Source organism: Neopelma chrysocephalum, unplaced genomic scaffold (genome assembly GCF_003984885.1).
Source record: "Neopelma chrysocephalum unplaced genomic scaffold, ASM398488v2 Primary Assembly neopelma1_104, whole genome shotgun sequence".
NCBI classification, from domain to species: Eukaryota; Metazoa; Chordata; class Aves; order Passeriformes; family Pipridae; genus Neopelma; species Neopelma chrysocephalum.
Genome location: NW_020897768.1, coordinates 1,579,098 through 1,595,208, shown reverse-complemented (window position 1 = coordinate 1,595,208; position 16,111 = coordinate 1,579,098). Strand labels below are relative to the sequence as shown.

General features: G+C 37.4%; 1 protein-coding gene across 10 annotated transcripts in view; it reads left to right on the top strand.

Annotated features, from left to right (window-relative positions):
• Nucleotides 1–16,111, top strand: part of DST (dystonin) — a 305,079-nt gene that overhangs the window by 45,688 nt on the left and 243,280 nt on the right. The gene's annotated exons all lie outside the window — the stretch shown is intronic.

Here is a 16,111-nt window from a genome sequence, read left to right as displayed (position 1 = left end):
GTTGTGTACTGACGTGCTGGTGTCCTACTGGGAGAGAATTTCAAGCGTAGAGTTTAATGCCTCTCAGGGAAAGTACAAAGAGAGGGAACACCACCAAGGAGACAGACACTAGCACGGTCACTTAGTCTGAAATGACTGTATTTCTTTTGCTGTTGGTTTCAGTACTCTGACTTGCACCTGGGTGTGTGAGCAATGCTGTTCAGGGTGAGAGGCGGTCTGGTTTTGCACTGCCAGTGAAAGCAGTGCACTTCCCTGTTGTGTGTGACCAAGTTAATTAATCATGAAATGCACCAAGATGTTTTCTATATCTTAACTGCATTTGAAACTCCGAATATGTGTTTTCCATGTAATGGTTTAATGACTTGACTGATAAATAATTTTAGGTTGATTTGTTTGCTATTTTTCTTTCTAGTAAATAAACAGATTATCACACATTTGTCTCCATGACTAGGAGTTAGTGTTGACAAATGGCTTAGATGCTATATGAAATAATGGAGTCTGCTTGCAATTTGATTTTTTTCAGTCTAGCAAATATGCAAAAAGCAGTCTAATTAACATTTTTGGTATTTTCATATTTTTTTTTGTATTTCAGCTAAAATGCTCTCAGTTCTGTATTTCATTGTTAAAAATCTTAGCTTCTACAATTTCTTTATACTTGTAAGTTCTTTCTGTGCCATAGTACTAAAACATTTAATGGCAGTACATGCACTTCAGTCCTCTTACTGTTGATGTTCTTTGTGATGTGTGATTGTATGTAGTACTTTTGTTGCATTACTGTTTTAAGTAGTATGTCTTTGATATGTATTTAAGAACTCTCTTTGATTTTTTTTTTTAGATAGTTCTTGAATACCAAGTATAAGATTTATTGATCTTTGGGCAGTTAGCAGACAGTTTTCCACTGATGGTCTTGGTAGTTCAGAGATGCTTATCTTCTTGTTTTTCATTACCAGTATTTTTTGACTTTTTGTTTAAATTATATTTCATATCTTGCCATTGTCTAATAATCTTTCTAGTTTCAATAAGTTAGTTTATGAGTCTTAAAATTTTGGAGTTCTCCCAATTTGAACACATTTATATCATCAGACAAAATCAAATTTTTTTGTTTACTGCCTTTTCGAAATCTGTGATAAATGCAGAATGCATTGATGACTTCTGGAAAACCACACCATTCTTCTCATTGGAAGGCAGCCAGAATTCAAGACTTATTATTCTTTAAGTAATTTTTCAGGCTACAGTACCATTGTGTACTGTATCCTGGTTGGTTTTAGTAAGCTTTGGGAAATGTGTCAAATTTCCCTGTATTTACATATATATATAATATATATGTAAACATATATGTGTATGTTAGTACATATATGTGTGTATATACCCATACACACACCCTAGGTTTTTCTTTAACTCAGAGAATGTCAAACAATTATGGAGGAATTTGGTTTATTGTGACAGAAATCATGGGAATTTGGCATTATATTGTCAGTACTTTCCCCAGTTTTTTAGGTTTGGTTATTTTGTTTTAATTTATGCTTTCCAGTTACTCTTGGTTGGAACTGATCAGAGTTATATCAATAATTTCTCAAGCTTCTTCATTTATTTCTTACAAATAATTTGGAGAACAGTGATGTATTTTAGTGTAAGTTTTTATAAGCAGTTTTTTTCTCTGACACCTTAAGTTCTTTCTGAATTTATAGTAAGTTCATGGTAATTGGTAATGCTTGTAGGTGTTTAGGTTTCCTGTGAGGCTACATCACCTATTCTTTGAGATTCCTTCCTGTGATGGAACTTGGTAATTTTTCTGTAAAGGAGGCTGTGGTGAGAGGAAAAACAAATTGTCATCTTAAAGACTAGGTCATTTCTCAGTAAAGAGTTCATTCAGATACTTAGCCATTGCAGTGGCTTGTCTACTCCCACTGCCTCTCTGATTCTGATCATCCATGAACATGTGTGTTGTCGTCTGATTTTGTAAAAAAATTCTCCTTTCTTTTTGATAGGTACTATGTCTCCTGCTTTTTTTGTTCCTCTACTTTTTCCTGCCATTGTCTGGTTAGGACTTCTATCTCACTAAGGAAAAGTTTCTGCCACAGCAAACTTCTGTAGCACTGTTTACTGTCTGTTTACTTGTTAGCATTGGATATTTAGATTACTAGCCTTCTGCTACCAAAGTAAATTATACTCCCTAATGTTCATGTGAAAAGGGATCAACACTGCACTCTCTATCCTTTTTTAAAAATTACTTTATAACTTCCCTCCATCTTCTAATCATGTTTATGGTACATGTATAGGGTGGGAAAGTATTAGAAATACAGGAGCACGTGTGTATGGTAAAGCAAAAATTTCCCTTAGTACCCTAATGTTTTCTTGTTTTATCCTGTTAAGATATGTATTTGGGCAGTGTTGCTTTGATTTCGGTTACTCCTGCTTCCGTGTGACTTACCTGTTATGCTTTACTGTTTTATAACTATAAAACAGGGTTATTTTTAATATAAGTAATTTAAAGATACTACTGTTGGCTGTTTGAAATCCATCATCACTTTTGACACTTGAAATCTTAGCTGCAGTAAGATTTTCCGCTGTTTGGTAGCCACATATTGTTCTTTTAAAATTTTTCTAAAACTTGAAGATGACATAAGGAGCATCATCCTTGTTGTTAAATACTAGTGATATTATTGTCCAAAATACTGACAGTACATTCAGTAACCATGCAGATAAGCATCTTGTTAAATTATATCTTGAGGCAACTAAACAAAACAAAAGCTGAATCATGATTTCAAGATTTAACCTTTTAAAAATTAGCAGTATAGTTCCTTTCTGATTTGGAAGGCTCTAATGACATTTTTATTAACTTCAGTAATTACATATTTATATTTTCCTCTTCTCCTGATTGTCTTGCCCATGTTGAATGTTTCCTGATGGGCACTGTTGGCTGCTTCGTTAAGAGTGGCATCTTTCATGATTTGGTTCTTCCTGTGAGTTTGTAAACAGGAATTTTTGTGTGTCAGTTGCTGCTGATATTTTTAGTGTGACAACAGTTTTATCTGCAAGCAGAGTGTTTTATCGCTTACATTGGGCCCCTTTTGCTTTTGACATCAGGCTAAAGCTATTTTTATGTTTAAATTGGTATCACGGTTGCTGTTAGTATTGGTTTTGTCTGAGCCCTCAGGGTGGCAATGGGCTTGACTGTCCCAGCCCACCCTGACGGGCTCCCCCACTATCCCACAGTCTGGGACCCTACATCAGCCTCCTGGGAATGAACCCCCTACTGATGCTGCAGCAGGGCTGGTTTCCAGCTCCCCTTAGCCCAGCACTGTGGGGCCCCACTTGTTTTTTATTGTTTGGTCCTGCCCCCCCCCCCCATTTCTGATTGGACTAAAATGTAACATCAGTAAAATTTTTAATTCAGAAAGTGTAGATCTCAGAAAAACATTTAGAGAACATGGAGTATGTAAAGTTTTGGAGGGAAGGTGAAGAATTGAGATAAATATGCTGCCTTTATGTGATGACTTAACAGGAAGATCAAATGTGTGCTTGAAGATAATGGCTTTTATTATTATCATTAGCAGTGCTTAATTACTTCAGCCTAACAATCCTATGATGGAGAAGGAATAGCCATAGAATAAGTTCTTTGCACAACTTAAAAGGTTCTGAGAAGTGACTTTAACAAGACACTGGGGGGTGGAAGATCTCTCTTGGGAGCTAGGAGAGGCTCATGCTTCATGCATATATATTGCTAGTTGGAAAAATAATTAGTTAATGTTTAGAAAATACTATGATTCTTGAAAGAAATGCTCTGCAGTGTGTTGTGATGGTGATTTGATACCCACCCCTCGGACCACCCAGTGCACAGAAAGCTCCTTTGTCTGGTGCAACCAAGAAATGAAGTCTGAGAGGTACTAAAGCCTTAAAGCAAACTCAGTGATGTTTAGCAGTATGGGCATATGCAACAAAACCATATAGAAGACAAAGGACAAAATCCAGTCCTAAATCCTAAATTGGGATGTGTCATACTGTGGTCCAAGTTAGCTGCTTTCCACCACTGCCAACTTTATGCATCTGAACTGTGAGGAGTATTAGTGTATCTGTGTCTTCTCACAAATTGCATTCTCAGAGATGATGCTCTTGTCCTCTGCCTAGGGTTCACCATATGCTGAAGGTCAGATAGCAAACTGCCTGAATGCTGGGAAACCTAATCCAAAACTGAATGCTGATTCTGTGTTAATTTGCATAAGAATAATAGTGATTTGAGTATCTGAGAATTAGATGTAATTTTAGGCCTCTTTGAGCTTGAAGAGTTTTGATTATCTGCAACCCAGAATGACACGAGTTTTTTGGTATTTGGGTAGGAATATAATATTTTTCTTTTAAATCTGAGTTACTGGGTAAACATGTAGGAGTAAAAAGGCTGAAAGGAAAGGAAGTTATAGGTTGATGTGCAGGAGAGGAAAGTGTAGGTTCTGATCTGTGCCTCTAGAGCTGTCATTGCTTTTTATACACTGATGTTTTTTTATATTCATAAAAAATTCAAAGGATTGGATCAAACACTGAGCTGTACTCAGTGTATGGCAACACTTTCATGAGATACCAAAGCCAAAGAAATTTCACTAACATATTCCACAGTGACAACCCATATAAAATGTAGAGCTGTCAACAACCAGAATACCAAGAGAGGTTATGACACGGCCATTCGAGGATGTAGATGTCTTCACTGAAAGCACTGCTAATGTCCTTCACTTTGTTGAGAACAGAGATCTGTGATAGGAAACTATGAAAATTCCAGCAGAGACAGACTGGCCGGCAGCTGGAGCAGTTTTTATAAAACAGCAGTGAGGATTTGGAAGATATCAGTGATTTCCCTTCTCCATAATACCTTCTACTGTGCTGTCTGGCTAAGAGCATGGAAATTCTGAGGAACTTGGGGAGCAGTGAATGCAGGCTGCTCTATAAGGGACTGGCAGCCCAATGTGATAGTTAGGCCAGAAGACACCCTGCCCCCAGGGGGCAACCCAACAACCTCTGAGCAGGGCCGGCCTGGGGGCAGTAGCCAATTCAGATCCTCCAGGTGAGCCCAGTATTAAGACAACTGTGAAGGCTTAGGAGTCTCCAGTAGTGCTGTTGCTGGCTTCCCTTCAGCAGGGCTAATAAACATCTTGCTGCTGAATATATTTGTATATGCTACATCACTCATTCCCCCCGATACAATTTTACTCCCCTCTGGGTAGGGTGCTTATTTTTGACGTTGTTACGTTCCTTAAACGAGGGAGCCAAGGTTGTTTTGCAGCATCCTATATTGCTCCAAAGGGCAAAGTTCGAGTTGTTCAGGTGGACAGTAGATGTATTTACTGCATCCCTGTGGATACTAATGTGCATCCTTGCCTGTTGTGATCTGATGTCTCACTGTAACGTAGGAGGTACTCCGACCAGCCCTGGAGTACCTGCAGCAATAGCTGCAGCAAATGTGTTGGGTTGTGGCTAGTTAAGTACTCAGAGAGGGACTGCTGTGTGTAGGCCCAGGATGTTTATCTGATAGATGAGATTCAAGTGTGTGTTGAAGTATGGAAGAGATTCTTACAGGGTCTTCAACAGTCTTGTTTAGGCTTCATTACTGGCAGTCCTTGACCATTTAAAGCAATTTTAAAGCATGTTAAAAGCAATTTTTTTAAAGTACATTTCAGCTTGGCACCCAATGATGTGTTTTTCTGCATCTTGTCCTTATCTCATTATACTAAAGCTTCTCCTAACTGTCAAAAAGCCCATTGCTGTGAGGTCATCTTGGGATCCCGTGACTTTGAAATTTATGAATCTCCCCTCACATGTCTCTGAATGTTGCCTTCATGACCTTATGCCAAATGAAATATCACTTGAGCTATTTTTGGTAGCTCTTATTTCAGTAACAAATTTCTACCTGAGTCTCCAAGCAACAACATTTCACCAGGATCATGAAATTCTTGTGGTTTATTTCTGAATGATGAATTTTCATCTAAAACTTCCCTTCTTTTTAGAACCACATTTAGTATAGAAGAAATAAAAACAGGTTTAATGTTCCCACGAATTTGATTTTCTTCTACTAACTGTTTGTTTTGGTATATGGAAGTTAAGAAGGCACGGCTGTGTCTTCATAGATAATATTAAAGTGCATAACCTAGTTAATCTTGCCAAGATGCCAGCTGTTGGGTAACATTTTCTTCCAGCTGAATATCAGGGCTCTCTCCAGGAGACTAGTTGCTGCACTTTCAAAGATCGGTGAGAAATGGAGTTAGTGCAGTAGCAATGTGGTGTAGACTCTAAAGAGCCCAGCAATACATTCAAAATGCTTTGGGCTGAACTGCTTGATCGGATGTTGAGTTCAAGAGAGCAATGTTTCACCTGCTGCTTGTCCAATACAGATGAAATGGCTCTTCCGTATCTATCATGGAGAGGATGGTGTTGACCAGTCGTGCAGTGGGAATTACATTGGCTCACTTGCAACAGAGTATGAGAGTTTTGTACACAATAGTCTAGTAAGGCACAGAGCATGTGATCATTTCTGCCGTTCAGAAATACCCAGCCTCACAAGCATCATGGGTTTATGCACTGCCTGTCTGCATCTGAAAAGACTGTGACTTCTCTGTGGTGTTGCAAAACGGACGAGTTGCTCTAGACTAAGATAAAACGAGAGATTACAGTGTGTGAGCCAATTTGTATTATCTGCCTCGTGTGTCTGCTCATGCTTAGTGGTGAAATGGCATGTAACTAACTCTTCTTTTAACAAGCACTGTGCTTCTAGGCACATCTGACATTTGCCTCGCGGAGTAACTGTGATATATCTGATATGCTCTGTGTCCCTTTGTTGCCTGGCCTCACAGTACCCCACTTGTCTTGGGAAGGCATTTCCTTTTCCAGAATGCAGCAGACAGCATGATTGATGTTTGCAAGGATTAAAGGTAAGGAGTCACTTTGAAACCTGGGTTAAAAAGGTGAGGCAAAAGTTACTTGTTTTGGGTTACATCAGTGCTAGTTAATTAGTGTGATCAGGACAGTTCTGTGACACTGATGCCCACTGCTACGGAAGACCCTTCATCCATGCTCTGAAATTCTCTTTTTCCCAGATTGGGCTGCAGCCAAGCTCTGTTGGGAATGGTGCATGACCCATGCTTACCCTGAACTGTGCCTGAGAATAGTCTGGGAGATGGGCAGCTGGCACAGGCTGAAAGCAAGCTAGGGCTGTCTCTGTCAAAAACTTACTAGAATTCAGGGATTTAATTCCATTGCCCAGGAACACCAGGCTGGTGTTTAATTTGCTTGGATGGAGGTAGTCTGAAAACTGTCCTAAAAAAATTTTACAAGTTTAGTTTTTTGTAATTACTAGGGTATAATAAGTGTCACAGTTGGCATCTAGTCACAATAGTTAAGCAATCTAAATTCTGATGTCCTATTTTAAGGAGAATTCATGGCAGTAAGATTGGAAAAATGGTGCATGAAGATTTAGAGCAAAAACTTTTTATTCTGAATATGAAGCTATAGGGAAATTTTCCTAGTTAATAAGTGTTATTTAATTTGTTATGATTTTTATTTGTTTGAGAAAGTATTCCATCAGCTTGAATAAGAAGCTTCAATGCTTTTCCTGACCTCTTTATAAGTTGTTGTTTTGCAAGCATGAATGAAATTTGTGTTTTAAATGGATATTTTACAAGGGAGTATTTCATTGCATAAGATAAGCAAACTTAGACCAAAGATATTTCAGGAAGGGTTGAAACATGAAAAAAGATATAAATTTAAGGTTTGGTGCTACTACTACGTGTACCAAGCAATGCTTAAATGGTCAAGAAAGTTATATATGAGCATTGAGAAGTTGGGTACTTTGCTGAGAAACTAGCAAAGTTTATGAAGTGTAGGTTACAACAAAGGTGCTTGCTTTCTTCTTAGGTCTGATGGGCAAGGAATATGCACTAATACTTGCATATATTTTTAGTAAGATTTTGATATTCTTCGTAATAGAAAAGTTACTTGAACATTGAAATATGTCAAGTCCATGCTGGAGTTGGCTTAAGTGCAGTGGAAATGTAGCTACTAGTTAAGAGGAGAAAAGTGAATAATTAAAAATCTACAATAGTTAACATTGAAGCCTTACATATGATCAGTATTTGCAGAATTCTGTTGTAGTAAAAACTTGGAAGAATGTGAAGTGGTTATGAATTGTATGGTGCTGCTATGGTCTGTCCTGTAGCCTTTGGCAGAGTTGACTATGAGAAGTGCAAAAGTAATTTTGCTTGGTCATGTTGATAGAGGGTTATATTCCTCAGTGTCTGTTCTGAATAGGAGTTTGTGTAATATGAAAAAGATAGTTCTTTAAGGCGAAACTTATTACTTCTAAAAACACCATCAATTTGTATGGAAGGGGATTTTTTAATCCTTCTTTGTATGGAAGAAATTAATTTTGTGTTCTCAAAATCGAGGATAATTTTTTTTTTCTAAAAGTAACTTAAATCCTTAAAGCAGAATAACCGATTTAAGACTTCTTTAGAAGTTCTTCAGAGACCACTTATTTGTGTACTTGTGTACACACAAACACATGCTGTGGGTGTGCAGCATTAAATTGTCATTTTTTAAAATGTAGTGACCATATGTATTCCAAATATTCAATTGATTAGTTTATGGAAAAAGGATTTTTCTTCAAAAACATTTCTAAGATATCAAAATGGCATTTATAGTTTGGAAAAAAGACTAATTTGGCAACTTCAAAAAAAAAAGTAATAAATCACCTAGCCTGTCACTGGTACTTGGGAATTGCCAGTCACTCTCTGCTATGCATGGACGTGGAATGTGACATGCGAATGATTGTCAATCATCGACAAAATTTTGACAGCCTATTGGAAATCCTGTGGTAGCCCATAAGTATTTTCAGCCACCAAGCCTGAGGGATTGTGACCTTTCCAAAAAGACATGGGAATGTGCTTTGGATTCCATTGAGTGCTAGGAAGTATGGATATCCCTGAAATGTCTTTTGCTCTCTGCAGGGCCCTGATCACCACCTCAAACTCTCCTGGTAGGATGCTTCAGCTTTTGATGTGGTATTATGATGTGGCCAAGTGCCACATAAATTGTTTTGAACTGCGTGGAAGGAAGTATGTGTGGAGAGTTTTGTACAGGTTTGTTTTTAGTGAGATCTGGAATAGATATATTAAACTGCAGAAGTGGTGTGAGTCAGTGCTTTGTGGTCCATCTGCCATGGCTGGTATCTTTGGGGAATCAGTGTGCTGTCTCACTGTGCACATATAGTGCATCAGATCCAGAGACGAACACACAGTACACTGGTATTTCTTTCTGCTTGGTAAAGTAACACAGTGGGATGGATAAAAGAGCTATTTTATGACTGAGCTACTCCTGCGGAAGTGCAGCCAGAAGACTGTGCGTATTACAAATGTGTTGTCACTTGGCATAGCTGAAATAAAATCTAGAAGGGATCCTCTCGTGTTTGGATTTATTTATTTGTTTAAATGCAGTTTATATGTTAATACAAGCTCCCTATACTGTGGTGGTTGGTTTTGTATTGCTTAGTGTACCCTGAATTGTGAGATGTATGTACTTGGCCTGATGGCTGACATTTCTTTTTCTTATTTTAGATGTTCATAATAACTATTTCATGCACATTTCCTTTGTCTCCCTTCCCAAAAAATTATACTTGTTTGGTGCCATTGTTTTGCAACTGGTATATGATATAGTACTTTGTAACATATTTGTCTAATTAAGCTGTAGGATACAGAGATTCTCTTTATATTCACTTCACCCTGGATGCCTAATTTTATGTTCAGACTCGCTCATTTGGCCACATTTAATTTATCTTAAGTCAGATAAATACGTTTTTCCTGCATTATATCTTTCCTGAAAACCTAAATTGCTCACAATGCCCTTTGGCAAGTTAGCCTAGCTCAGGGGAGAACATTGTCAATAATAATACACAAGATGGAGAGTGACATTGAATTACTGCCCAGTCATTGTTTTCGCCGTGATATGAAGCTAATGAGTTGCACTGGTTTGCATTGTATCCTCTGACAGATTAGACAAGTTGAATAGTAAGCATCAGGCTCCTAGAAAAAAAGATTTTGATGCATAGGGTGTTAATTAGAGTTAGCACTAATTTCAGCTTCTGTTAACTCTGTTGATAGAGGCAAGGGGAAAAAGAATGACCAAAGAGCATATTGTATATCAGTACATCAAAAAATGTATAATATGGTGGCACACATGTTTTGAGCTGCAGATTTTGAATTCAGTACAGTTTCAAAAACATCCGATTCTCCAGTTCTAGATGCTGCTGGCTGATTTACTGACTTTAGGAAAATTTTTATATTCCTCCTCTTCAAGGCAGCTGAATCTCACAATTACATGGAATTGCCAACACTGTTTGAGTAATGTAAAGATGTAGCAAAATGAACAGAAAATGAAAATGCAAACAGTAGATAAAATTATTGCTTTTTCAGCAAACTAGCATACATTTAAAAGACCAAAAGAGCAGAAAAAGATCTAAAAGCTGTAGTAAATACACAGATCTAGGCTAAGAATATCATGATAAGCTGCAAAGCTTTATTTTTACTGTGGCATATTCATTACGCTTGTAGAGCTGCATGTAGCAGGAGCGGTAAAATAATAGAACTATTTAAGAAACTGTACTGGAAATATGGCAGACTAGGAAGAGATAACTTTAAGTAATATATACTAAGTTTACATAATTACTTTATTCTTTAATCAGCATTTACTTTTTCTTTTCCTTAATACTTTTCTGTAATCTGAAATAGCATCAAATGCTTGTGGGAGCCAAACTGCAGAGATCACCTCCTACTTGAAATGATGACATGGATATCTTGTTCCTGTTCCCAGAAGCACAAAACAAGCTCTCCAGAAGTGATGTGGGGTAACTGAATTTGTAGCAGATAAGATCAAAGGCAATGGTTACTTTGCAAAAGTCAATCGTTTCTTTTATACTGCCACTGCATTTTGTGGATTAGGTTAACCTTTTGAAGTATGAGGAATGTGTTCATTGATCAATTAAATATCTTTTTAAAGCAAAAAACTGTGAAAGCATGTGAGTTTGTGTGACCACCCAGCCCCAGAAGACAAGACCTCATTCAACGCAGTGTTGATTGCTGATATGATACTCATAATAAAGTGCTTTACAGACACTTCTAGAAGAGGATGATGTCTTTAGTGGAAAGGAGACAACTCTTAAGTCAAAAAGACAAGAACATTATTTTTTTCTCCCATGCTGGAGTTACAATTACATCGCATGATTGAAATGGTCACTGCATAGGGTTAATAGAAGTTTGTAGGCAAAGTGTGAAAATTAGTTGGGCATAATTATTTTTATTTATCTAGTTTTTTTTAAAGAGCAAGTAAATAACCATGTTATATGGGAATCTTTTCATGTGAGAAATAAAGCTGTGAAAAGGAATGCGGAAGTTTCTCAAATAAAAAAAGCACTCTCCCACACGGGGACTGAACCGATCACTGCTGTAATGAGGTATCTAAATTCAGTCATCACTTGAAGACCTTGATAAATGTCATAGCACTGTTACTGCAAGTCTTGTAAAGGTAAAAAAAGTAAGGTTTGCATGAAGGGTTTACAGCTAACCAAGACTTAAAAGATGGAGAGGATGAAGTTGTGTATGTATCGGTCTCCATTGTATGTATGGGCTTTTCTTGCCCTCATTGTCAAAAGTGCTTGATAAAGCAAAGGTAGAACATTTGTGCTCAGCTGTACAGCTGAGGAAGAAGATTATGTGAAAGGTTAGCAGAATTAGTGATTTTGCTTTGCTTGTGTTTGAGGAATCACTCCTTCATTCTCTTAGATATGGAAAAGGAGCCTTTCTGTAGAACTGTAGTTCAGTAGAACTGAGCTGGTCTGGGTTTGTGAATCTGGACTATGTTGGATCCCCTACAAAGGGTTACAAATCTGAAATTTGTCCATGGACTGCTGTTACAGAAAGGTAGGAGAGGAACTAGTAGTTGTTCTCTTTTCCCCTGAATAGGCCATGATAACAGGTATTTATGCTTCTAAGGGCTGATATATTTTCACTAGATGTTAAAAGGGTGTTATGATTATATAATGGATGAGGAACTTCAGGAGCATTTCAAGACTTTAAATAACACAACTTTGCTCCCCTTGCCTGGTCACTGAATGTTTGTTGATTTCCTGTGTGTAGAAGTTGTTTTGGAGAAATGTTTTGAAGTTAGGGTACATAGATGGTATTTGAGCTTGAGTTAAAACTAGGTTTTGACTTCAAATTTTTTGGCAATGAGTTACTGTGATGCATAGCTTAAGACTGAGGTGCCCAAAACTGGTGTTGCTCTATCAAATAATTTTGCATATTCATATCTGTTAGTGGTAAGAGTACTCCACAATATACAGGGGGTTTTTAGTAAAAAAAATGTAACTAGCCTGGTTGCATGAATCATTTCCAGAGGAAGATATGTTAAGTAGTGCTGCTGAGACCCTTACTAATTATAAAAATAATAATAATAAATTACATAAGCATTATTTCAATAATGGACTTTTAAAAATATTTGTGTGATACTTGTTAAATAAGACAATACTAAATCATGCCATTACAGTTTTTCCTTATGGCAGTTAATATTTCAATGTATTTAAGCTGTTTATATATTTTTAATTGCACTACTAGTTCTACATATTGTTGGCAGAATGCTAGGGAATAGTATGTTTAACTGTGAGTAGCTGTAATAAAAAACCCTGTTATGTCTGTTGTCACTTTTGTGATCAAGGCTGTGATTTCTGTAACATTTTGTCAAAAAACTCCACTGTGTTCATAGCTTTGTCTTTTACTGGTGGAAATGGATGATGTATTTGAACTTCTTACTCTTGAGCTCACTATTGTATTCAAAAAAAGCAAAAAGAAAACCATCTCCCCCTTCGTCCCCCCAAAAAGCCAAACAAGTTACCCTCCCTTGCCAGTCATGGTGGTATTGAGGGGCATACAGAGGGCTAAGACAGAAATGTCATGGCTGAGAGTAATCTCACCAAATTGTCAAAATTAGGTGTGGGATCTAAACTCAGCCACTTTTTTTGGACATACCCCCTTTTGTCTGTTGACTGCAGAGCACTTGGCCTCACAGCCTGTCCATGTGATTTAATCCTGGGGTGAGCCCCAAGCACATAGTACTCATTTTTTTTTCTTTTGCTTCTTCATTCAGTATGAATCCTGTTTCCAAGGAAAGAAAACATGGGCATAGAGGTGTGAGAAAGCTGTAGTGTACTCAGATCAGGCCCTCGGTTTGAATAATCTTACAGCCCACTGCAGAACATGGATACTCTGCAATGTAGATGTAGCCTAAAAAGCAGTGAAATCATCTGAGGGGTCACCAGCATATGACCCAAGGCCGCCTCCACTGAAAATCTAAGAATGGTGGTGACTAATATGGTGTAACACGATGGAGACAAATACAATGATATTGGCAGAGAGGAAAATCAGGAAACTTTTATTTTATGTTTTTGCAAAGCCCACTCACAGACAATGTGCTGCATAACTTTTAGGGTTTATTTCCTATTTAGAACCAGTGGATTCAGCCTTGAACAACACTTGATATCAGTCTGCTGGTAACAGTGTGGGAGAGCAAAACCTTTATTTTGAGGAAGTGATCTCACGTGCTATTTTTGAGTTAACATGAGAGCATGATTGTGTTTCAGTAAGGATATTCAAGGCCAGATGTCTACAAAGCTTATTTCATTAGGATGGTGAACTTAGAGGAGGACTGTAGAAGTGGGTGGTGATGGTGAATTTTGAGCTCAGGAAGCAGCTGATGTTCAAAGACCATCAGGGTATTTATTTTAGAAACATAATATGAAGAAACAAGTCTCCAATATGTGAAACTCCAGCCATGAAAACCCGATGATATTTCTCTGCTAACCTAGGCAGATTTGCTTTTGCTTCCTTCCTGAGAAACAAATCTGCCTATGACTGTGAATACTGACCCTTTATTAAAACTATAACAAGAAAATTTTTGATTGTGGCTCATATATGTGGGAGAAAAGTAGCAGAACACCTTGAATTGTTATTATGCCACTAATCTTTGAGTGACATCTCTCTATAGGCTACACAAACATTCTTACTTGCATTTTTGCTCACATTTTCTTTTACATGAGGAGGCATCATATTTGTAAAGGTTTTTAAGTCTTGCATTTCATGTGGTTAAAAAGATTTATAAAGTACCAATGGTAATTCTGAATGTTACAGCTTACCTTGCTATGGCCAAGTATTCTTTCAGAATGCTAACAAGTATTTGGAAATCCATCATTATCTTGCCCTTGGTTTTGGTCAATCACCTTTAAAATAAAAGTGTGGATAAGGACTAACTTCTGCAAGTTCTCATTTTTGTCTTCAGTACAACCACTCTAAAGTCACAACACTTGGACAAGAGTTACTGCTGGTGGGATCTAGCCCATCCTTTGGTTAGTAAAGCATCGTCCACTGTGGTGTCGAATACAGGAAATGTAGGATATGGTTGCAGAAATCATATGACTCTGACATTTTCCCCCTTAAAAAAAATAATTTTTTTTGGCTGATCTAAATGTTGTAAGACAATCTTTGTAAAAAAACCTACAAAAAACAAACCAACAATGCAATGTTAGACCTAGTTTCTCTGAGAACTGTAAGATGGAGACAAAAGAACTTGAGCCTGATTGGAGTTGCAATTTTTGTGTTTTCATTTTTGCGATTGTGCCTTAGCAGTAGAAGAGCTGTGCTTTGTGAGGAAAACTCATGCATCAGTTGACCTCCAGAAATACTAGATTTTTCCATCTTGAAGCAAGAAAAAGTTATTCAGTAGCCAAACTTAGATTTTCCCCAACAGCAAGAAAATTTCTGGCTGTTGAAATTTCTTCTGTTTCCAAAGGAAGGAGTTGTATGTTTAGGGTTTTCCACTTGCGCATTTACAGTATCGCTAAGAGCTCCAGATTTGTTTTGCTTGTGAGGGAGTGCTTGTGCCCCTTCATAGAGGGACCTGTGCTTCTGCAGAATGTAGAATTAAGACCCCTGAGAATTTCAGCTTTTAATAATCTTTAAAAGAGGTGACTTTGTTGAAACAGAAGAAAACATGACTAATGTAAATAGTAAAATGTACTTGTGAGTCACTAGCACTCCATGCTGAAGTCTCCTTCTATTAGGCTAATAATAACAACACCACTTTCATTAACCACTGTACTTTCCATGTGCCTTGAATTTTCCTTAAGCACTGTGATAAATACTGAGGAAAAATGGGGTGGATGTTCCTTTGTGTTTCATGTTAACTTTTATTCTGAGTGATTTCCAAAATACATCAACACAGTTCAGTACTGTTCTGTTCCCCTAATGGGAATAAAAAGGTGTGCAAGCTCAGAATGATTGGAATAGATTACCAGAAGGAAACAGGGAAACCTGGTGACCTCGACATAATTTTTGACTTTTGCCTGGTAGGTAATCTGACTTCATACATACTTTAAGATTAAAAGGTTATGCATTTTATTATCCAAATATGAAAATGTTTACATGGTCTGAGTGGAGGCTCGGCATTGGACAGGGCAAGTAGATAACAATTATTTCCCCAGGTTCCGCAGGGCTTGTGGTCCAGTGCTGAGGGAAGTTCCAACTTCTCTAAAACACTCCTGGTTGCTTCTTGCTAATTACAATTTAGAACTGTGCTTTCTTACTTTAGACATCTCTATTGTAACAGAATTTCCAATTTTTTGCACTCAAATGTTTACCATATTATCTTTTTAATCCAATTTTGTAATATGTGTTGTTCCCATTTACACATTTCTGAGATGTAAAATTAACTCGAGAAAATCTAATAGGCACAAATAAAATGTGAGGAGTTGGTAAAGGTTAGGTGATATTGCAGATTAATTTCCTGAAGCAGCCCAGGGAATTTGAAGATCCAGTTGGAGATTGATGGGCCCAGGAAAAAGACTTGACCTTCCATAGTTGTATGAAGATAAGAGGCTTGCTGAATTCACTTCTTATAATAAGCATCCATTAGCTGTCAGAGCAAAAAATTACCAGGACCTTTAATATACTTCACTAACAAAATTTTGTTCAGAAGGGGTCCCATGGCAGCATGTTTCAGATGCATAAATTAGTGGTTAAAATCCCTTTCC